Source organism: Lissotriton vulgaris, chromosome 2_1 (genome assembly GCF_964263255.1).
Source record: "Lissotriton vulgaris chromosome 2_1, aLisVul1.2, whole genome shotgun sequence".
NCBI lineage: Eukaryota > Metazoa > Chordata > Amphibia > Caudata > Salamandridae > Lissotriton > Lissotriton vulgaris.
In genome coordinates this window covers 191448885-191457666 of record NC_141687.1, presented here as the reverse complement: position 1 = coordinate 191457666, position 8782 = coordinate 191448885, and positions in this window count along the sequence as shown.

The following is an 8782-nucleotide window of genomic DNA, read 5'->3' as shown; positions in this document are numbered from 1 at the left end:
AAAACCCAAATAAAAAGCCTGGGCATATGGCTGGACACAAATCTAAACTTTAAACAACAAGCAACCATCCTGTCCGCCACCTGCTTCGGCTTGATGCGGATGCTCAGGAAGGTGTTGCCACTCCTACCTTTCCAAGCACGCAGAATAATGGTGCAAGCCATTATTCTTTCTCGTTTGGATTACGGAAATTCCCTATACCTGGGGGCTCCTATCTCCACCACTAGGAAACTCCAGATTACTCAAAATGCAGCTGCTCGCCTCCTCCTAGGCCTTAGCTGGCGAGAATCCGGCACAGCAGCTTTGAAGAAACTCCACTGGCTACCCATTAAGGCCAGAGTTCTGTTCAAATCTATGTGCATCATGTACAGGGCCATGTGGAAAACCCCTCCATCTATGATTTGTTCTCTGGCGACCCCTTATCTTCCTCATAGATCTCTGAGATCTAGTACAGCTTTCTTAGCCACAATAAACAAAACCAAACGTGCTAGATGGGGCGGGCGATCCTTTTCCTGGAATGCCGCCAAGGCTTGGAACTCCTTGCCTGGTACCCTTCGCAGTGAATCTAACCTGCTGAAATTCCGGAAGGATCTGAAAACTCTCCTTTTCACCTAACTTGGCTCTCTTAGCCCTCTCTTGATTCAGACAATACAGCGCTACGAGGCCTCCGGGTGGTTAGCACTTAACAAAACACAATTAATAATAATAATAATAATAATAATTTCTGAGTGTGTGGATGGCTCCTCCCCCGCTGGCCCTGCACCGCGCTGTGGAATGAGCAGCTGTTTGAAATGAGTAGATAGGACCAAGGGTCAGCCACCCAGGAGGGGGCCTGGACCTGTTTACCTTGCGTTTCCCTTGCGGGAACGAGCAGGGACACAATATGTTTGCAAGTTAATTACAAACATATGTAGTCAAAGCTCACTCCTGCAAAGGAATTGGCAACGCGTGCACCTTTTTAGGGCAAAAACGGAATCGATTCCAAAATGACTCTCCTACCCAGCGCATGCGGGTTGCATAGGCCAGACCTACAAATGCAGCTTCCTTTGTGTGAGGAACTAGAGGAAAATGGAGGAGCCAGGGGAACAGCAGAGCAGAACGACGAACCAGTTTCTGACTAAGCCAGTGTCACGGACAAGGATCAAAAGGCAGCTGCAGGAGTGGAGTCTCCTACCTGCCTGCTGACTCTGGAACCCCGACACGTCCTAGGAGGGACGTGGCTCCACCAGATCCATGCCGGGTTCCTAACGAGGAATCAAAAAAACTCAAACGAGTCAGGAAGCCAATACTTACTTTGAGCATACACCTTGGTTTTTGTGTATTTTTTTTTTTTGCTGCTAACAAGCACTCTTTCACTAGACAGAGAAAAGGATCACCTTACTAATCCACTAATAAGGAGACAAGTATAGAGACTTGCCAGTTTCTTTGTTTCTGTCAAGGGTGCTGGCGGTAAGGAACTCCGGAGGACCTGGGAATGAGAAAGAAACGATGTCGAGGATCAGAATGTGACTTTTCTTTCTTCTTTGAACAAATTATTCTGTACGAAAATAGTTTACGCCAAAGTATATCTGCCCTGAGTGGTTGTTGAGGTTACTAGTCACACACTCATAAACAGTAACAATTCTTCATTGTGCTGAATGCACTGCTGCAGTAGGTATACCCAGGTGTCCTTTCTCAGTTTGCAAGTAATTATATCACATCAACAGTGAGGTGAGCTCTCTCAATGGAGTTGTCAATAGGTAATTATGGGTTCTGGAATGTCTTAAATGTTGCACTGGTTGAAGGTTGCTCATAAAGGGATCTCCACAAACACTGGGGTAGCTTTTTGTGGTGAAACAAGTATTTGGCACTTCTTTGAAAGTTAAAGTGTCGCTAGAAAGACTGCTAATAGCCACATTGATTTAGATTACAACTTAAAAATCGTTTCTTTCTATAGGTTTACTTCCACACATTGCAAGCCATCACAAAATCTCCACCTGCTATATTCCTAAATTCCTGCATGAACAATTAATCTTGAATTCAACTTTCAATTTTTCCCACCATCATTTATTTTGAATACCCCGCTCCTTTCATTTTCCCTTGTGTATATTGAGTACTCTATATTGCATGCCTGTCCTCATTTCTCTTTCGTTGAAGCCATATCACTTCACCCTAACAATATCTATTAATTCTATCAACAATTTGTTTCTCGCATAACACCTCTAATAACAACACCTAACTCATTAATGTACCTAAAGAAACTGGAGTAAATGAATGGAATGGCTTCTTTGGGAGCACACAACTAACCCCAATAACCATTTGATAGGCCACTATCTTTGGGCTCTCCTGGCTGTAAATAAATATAGGTGAGAATGTCTTTGTGTGGAAGTAAGTGGCAGTGAGTGACAGGGAAATGAGTGAACTAGACCAAGTGAAACTGTGAGGAAGAATTAGTAAGTCAGAGTGAGAATAAGTGAGACTCAGAGTGGGTGTGAATGAATGGTTGTAATTGTATGTAAGAGAGCATGATTGAGTGTGTTTGGCGGGTGTTGTTCTTTCATGTTTGGCACTTGCCTTAGTATACTGGAGATAATTATTTACATATAGAGTACCCATGGCAAAATGATGGTGCTAACATATTGGAGGTAATTTCCGGCATCAGAGGCAACTAAGGCAAAGTGCTGACACTGACTGATACACTGGAAAAATACCAATTGATTGAAGGAATGTTGGACAATGTCAAACATTCGCCCCAGTACAGAGGTCTGGGCCGAAATTCATTGTTTTTTTTGCTCCTCATGCCATTTCGGTTTAAACCCAGCCATATGCAAATTAGTCTTGACCCTTCTCCCTATGGGAACAGTCCACCATGAACAGCCAAGCCAGGTCCTCCCTGGACCGGAAACATGCATCCTGGGACCAGTTTTGGGGCTTCATCCCTCATCAGCCAGGCTAGCTTTACTCTAGTGGAATGGAGAGCACAGGGTCCCACGTCTGGTGTAATATCCCAAACCCGGTCCAGGATGCTTGCTTCTAGTCCAGGGAGAACTTGACCTTTCAGTTCGGGCTGGATTGTTTCCATGAGGTACAAGGTCAAGACTGACCTTGTACCTTGTGTATGGCTGCGTCCGAACTGGGGGTGGCATAGAGAGAAAAAGAACAATGGATTAGACTCAGATCTGTGACTGGGGGTGAGTGGTTGAAAAGTTTCAGCACTCCGTCCATCATCTTGTGTTTGCTAATGATATACTGGAGGCAGTTATTGACAATAAGGGTACCCAAGGCAAAATGCTGGTAGAGGAACAGTAAGAGTAATTCTTGGCATATGAGGCGCCCATGCAAAAATGTTGGCATATCAGTGGTAATTGTTGGCATATGGCATGGCACATGCTGGCACTTGCACACAAGATGACTCTTGACAGATGGGGTACCAGTGGTAAAATGCTAGTGCTGGCACACTGGGCCTAGTTCTTGGTGTTACAGAGGACAACCATTTCATATAGGTCGGGGGTCAAAAACAATGACAAAATGCTGACCCTAACACTCTTGACATATTGGTCTCCCATGGCATATGTACATCATCAACGGCAACATTATGGCATTGTTAATTTTCAGCGTCTTGCTTGTTCGCCTCGGCTTCTCTCATCTTGCCGCAGGGTAGAGAGTGGTTCAGTGAGCTTCTGACCTCACCCCGCCTAGGGGTCGACATTTCTATTTACACCAGTATTCGAAATAGGCCATTATTCACTATTGGTATAATATAATAAGGGAGGATGGAACAAGGATGGTGGAGTCTCGATGCCCATAAGATTAGCCGCCACTCGGTGCTGGGACCAAATCCAGCTTCACACCAGCAGAATCTGTGTACCCATGACAAATTTTTCAGAACCCCTCAATTTGCAGCAGTAACTAAACCATGTCCCTTCCAGTGTCAAATACAGAAAAAATCACAATGTTTTTGCCAGCACATGTAGCAATATATCTCTATCAATAGCCTATTTTTATTTAGCCACAAGTTACGCCTCCTTTCTTAGAAGAGAGTTTTTGTTCCTAGTGCCAACTGTCTCTGAAGCGTGGCAGGTTTTTTTTGAGAATTTTCCTACTGTTTTCATTTATTTGGATAAATAGAAAGGATTTTATATTGAAAATTAAGTACTTTAATTTGAAATTTCATTTCCAAGCTCTGCACTATCTTCAGGTCGGAAAGACATAGTGATCACATAACCAATTGACTAACTTTTTTGTTATAAGGGGCATATATACAATATTTTGGCATAGGGCAGTGCCCCAAGCCTTCTAGCTCCGCTGCCCTGTGCCAAAAGAAAAGGGCAGGAATGTGCCCTATCTACAAGGTATGGCGCATTCCTGTCCTTCCTGCCAGAGTAAGTGTCCAAACTGCAGCCGAGTGCCAAGGCAGGCACCCTTGCACCATGCTGCACCGCCCCTGCTTTCATCACTTCACTTATCAAACCCTACGTCCCCGCAAGAAATCTCCGGTCCTCCTCCAAGTCCCTTCTCCTGACCCCCCGTTTCTCGCGCAAAAAGTGGGGTGGATCCAATTTCTCCACTCTGGCCCCTTCCTTCTGGAACTCTCTCCCTGATAACCTCCGCTCCGCAACTCAGTACCTCTCCTTCCGGGGAGACCTGAAAACCTTCCTTTTTAGCCAGGCTTTCCCCGCCTAAATTTCCTCCCCGGTCTTCCTTCCCCTCAGCCACTGAACCTTCAGCGCCAAGAAACCGCAAGGTGTATGCTGCGCTTTATAAGTGTTTTAAATTAGAAATTAGAAGGGTGTCTGGGTTGTTGGCATGATTCTTTTTGTGCATGAAGGGACATCTTCCTGGACAAAAACAATCAAAAGCAGCATTTTCCTTGCACTATGTGTGCTGCAGAATGCAGCATATGTGGAAAGAGAAAAAAGAACGAGGCGAATTGTAAGCATTTCTCCTCATTACACTTGCTTTGGGAAGGAATTAGTTTTGCCGCTGCTCCAGATTTATTCTATGTTGCAAGTCTGGGACAGTGTCAAAAACCATGGGTGGTGCGTGGGAACCCCCACAGCAATACCCATGGAACGCCCCCTCCACAGAGAGCCTTACTCCACATTACAAGGCCAAGAAATATCAAGCAGGGTGGCTTTGCGTGGACTTGTAACTATGGGCTGACACACTGGGCCTCCAGAGCATCACAAAAGTATGCTCTAGCGGCGTAAAAGTGCCACTGGGGCATTGCAAATATGCCCCTGAGTATTTAACAGGAAGGGTGTGAAAGCTCTGTAGCAATCGAAACACCTGTGAATCCTTGAGGAGGAATGCAGTATGCGTTTGAAGCACACATCTTGGTGGGGTGTTGTGATGACTATAGGCTGGGAAGCACAAAGTCTGGTCCTCCCCCCTGTCCACTCCTAAACTCAACATATCAATAACTTAAGCACCCTCTCAAATCTAGGTTTTTACATGGATGAACGCCTCATCAGCCCCAGACATCACCATTGCCATCCCGGAAGGATACAAGATCATCCGTAAGGACCGCACCGACCAAACAGGAGGAGGCATCGCTATCGTCCATAAGAACTCCATCCGTATCTCAACCAGCTCAGACGTCAACCTTACCAGCTCCGAACACCTTCACTTCCAGATCCACACCGATCCCAAGACCACACTCAGAGGCACCCTCCTCTACCGACCTCCAGGATCCCGTGCACAATTCAGCGACGACATCACTGACTTTATCACCCCACACGCCCTCCCCTCCGAGGAATACATTCTACTGGGAGACCTCAACTTTCACCTGGAAAAGAGCAATGACAGCAACGCCACCACCCTTCTGGACAATCTCGCCAACCTCGGACTCAAACAACTCGTCACCACCCCCACCCACATCGCAGGTCACACACTTGACCCTATCTTCACCTCCAGCAAACATGTCTCCTTCAGTCACACCACTACTCTACATTGGACGGACCACAGCTGCGTTCACTTTATCTACAATAAGACCACAACTCACAACCATCCTCAACCTTCTCTGCGAAGAAACTGGAACAAAATCACCATCGACCAGATCTCCTCATCGCTTCTTCAAAAACCCCCTGTCCACTCCTCAAACCCCGACCAAGCAGCCATTAACCTCACCCAATGGCTATCAAACAGCGCTGACATCCTAGCACTGTTGAAAAAACGTCAAATCAAACTAGGCAGCAAAAACGCCTCCTGGTTCAACGATGATCTTAAGAAATCGAAGAAACTCTGTCGCTCCCTCGAGAAGGCCTGGAAAAAAGACCCAATCACCAGCACCAGGGACGCCTTCAAAAACGCCACCCGCATACACCACCAACTAATCCGATCTGCCAAGAAAGCCGCATTCAAAGACCGACTAGATAACAACGCCCACAACAGCAAGGAATTATTCAACATCGTCAAAGAATTTGCCAACCCCTCAGCCAACTCCAACGACATCACCCCCTCTCAAGCCTTCTGCGACTCCCTAGCTTCGTTCTTCCACAACAAAATCGCAGACATCCACAACAGCTTCGACAACCAACCCGGAGACCAACCCACCCAACCCTCTGCCGTACCTTCACCCCCCTTGAACATCCTTAACGACTGGAACCCAATCTCCACTGAGGACACCATCCGCCTGATGAACTCCATCCACTCAGGATCCCCCACAGACCCATGCCCTCACCACATCTTCAACAAAGCAGATTCCATCATAGCACCACACCTCCGAGACGTCATCAACTGCTCCCTCAACTCCGCCACCTTCCCGGAAAGCTGGAAACACGCCAAACTTAGCGCCCTTTTGAAAAAACCCACAGCTGACCCCACCGAACTCAAAAACTACCGCCCCATCTCGCTCCTTCCATTCCCAGCCAAAGTCATCGAGAAAGCTGTCAACAACCAGCTCGCCGCCTTCCTCGAAACCAACAAATCCCTCGACCCCTCACAGTCCGGCTTCCGAGCCAAACACAGCACGGAGACCGCCCTCATCGCAGCAACAGACGATATTCGAACTCTACTGGACAATGGAGACACAGTCGCCCTCATCCTCCTTGACCTCTCCGCAGCCTTCGACACAGTCTGCCATAGCACCCTTCTACAGCGCCTCAGAAACATCGGAATCCAAGGAAAAGCACTGGAATGGATCACCTCGTTCCTCACCAGAAGAACCCAGAGAGTCCGCCTCCCACCATTCAAGTCAGAGGCCACGGAAGTTATCTGCGGCGTACCACTAGGATCCTCACTCAGCCCCACCCTCTTCAACGTATACATGAGCCCCCTCGCGGCCATCGCACGCCAACACAACCTCAACATCATCTCCTACGCTGACGACACTCAACTGATCCTCTCACTCACCAAAGACCCTAACACCGCCAAAACCAACCTACATGAAGGAATGAAAGAAGTAGCCGAGTGGATGAAGCATAGCCGTCTGAAACTGAACTCAGACAAAACAGAAGTCCTTATCTTAGGTACCTCCCCCTCCGCCTGGGATGACTCTTGGTGGCCAGAGGCCCTTGGAAAAGCACCCATCCCGACGGACCACGCACGGAACCTGGGCGTCATCCTGGACTCCTCACTCTCGATGACCAGACAGGTCAGCGCCGTCTCATCATCTTGCTTCAACATTCTTCGCATGCTCAAAAAAACATTTCGCTGGATCCCCACCGAAACCAGAAAAACGGTCACCCATGCACTGGTTACAAGCCGCCTGGACTACGGAAACACCCTATACACCGGTACCACCGCAAAACTCCAGAAAAAACTCCAACGCATCCAGAACGCATCAGCCAGACTCATTCTAGACATCCCGCGTAAAGACCACATCTCCAGTCACCTGAAAAACCTCCACTGGCTCCCCGTCAATAAGAGGATAACTTTCCGCCTCCTAACCCACGTACACAAAGCACTTTACGAACTTGGACCCGATTGCCTCAACACACGACTTTCCTTCTACACCCCCCCGCCAGCTACGATCCTCCAACCAAGCCCTTGCCACCGTACCTCACATCAACAAAACCACCATGGGAGGTAGATCCTTCTCCTACCTGGCAGCTAAAATCTGGAACTCCCTCCCCACTCACCTTCGTCTCACTCAGACCCACCTAGCATTCAGAAAGCAACTTAAAACTTGGATATTCGTCAAGTAATTCCCCACCCTCCTTCAAGCGCCTTGAGACCCTCTGGGTATGTAGCGCGCTATATAAATCTTTTGACTTTGACTTTGACACAGGCCATATGTATTGCAAAATACGACATAGATAATACACTAAATACAGAAACACAAATAACAAACTAGACAGTATTAATCTTTACTGGTACACTGAGAGGATATACATTCCTAAACTAGAACATAGCATACAACATCATGTACAATATGAACATGATAACAAAAGAAGAGACCACTCGTATTTGCATAGCACTCAGGTCAAAAGGTCCTTTTCCACTCCATCCATACATATGAAGCAAACTAACCCCATCTTGGGGAGCAATCCCAGGCCCCTTCCCAACCAGATATAAGTCCTTGACTTACCCCATATCCATCAGGTTAGGGGTCCTTGCCCTATCCATGAGATCAGAGGCTAAAGCCTGATACCCTGCCCAGCTACACTTCTTCTCAAATCTTCATCCCCATCCCTGTGGAAATTGTATCACAGTCACAGAATTAAATTGTATAGTAACAGCCTCAGTGGACTGGTAGATCATGCCACACTGGTATGGTCATCTCACTGGTTGTGTCTCTTCACTAGATCGCGCTTGGACACCCTCAGGTATAATATCAAAGTACAAAACCAAAGGCAATCGACCA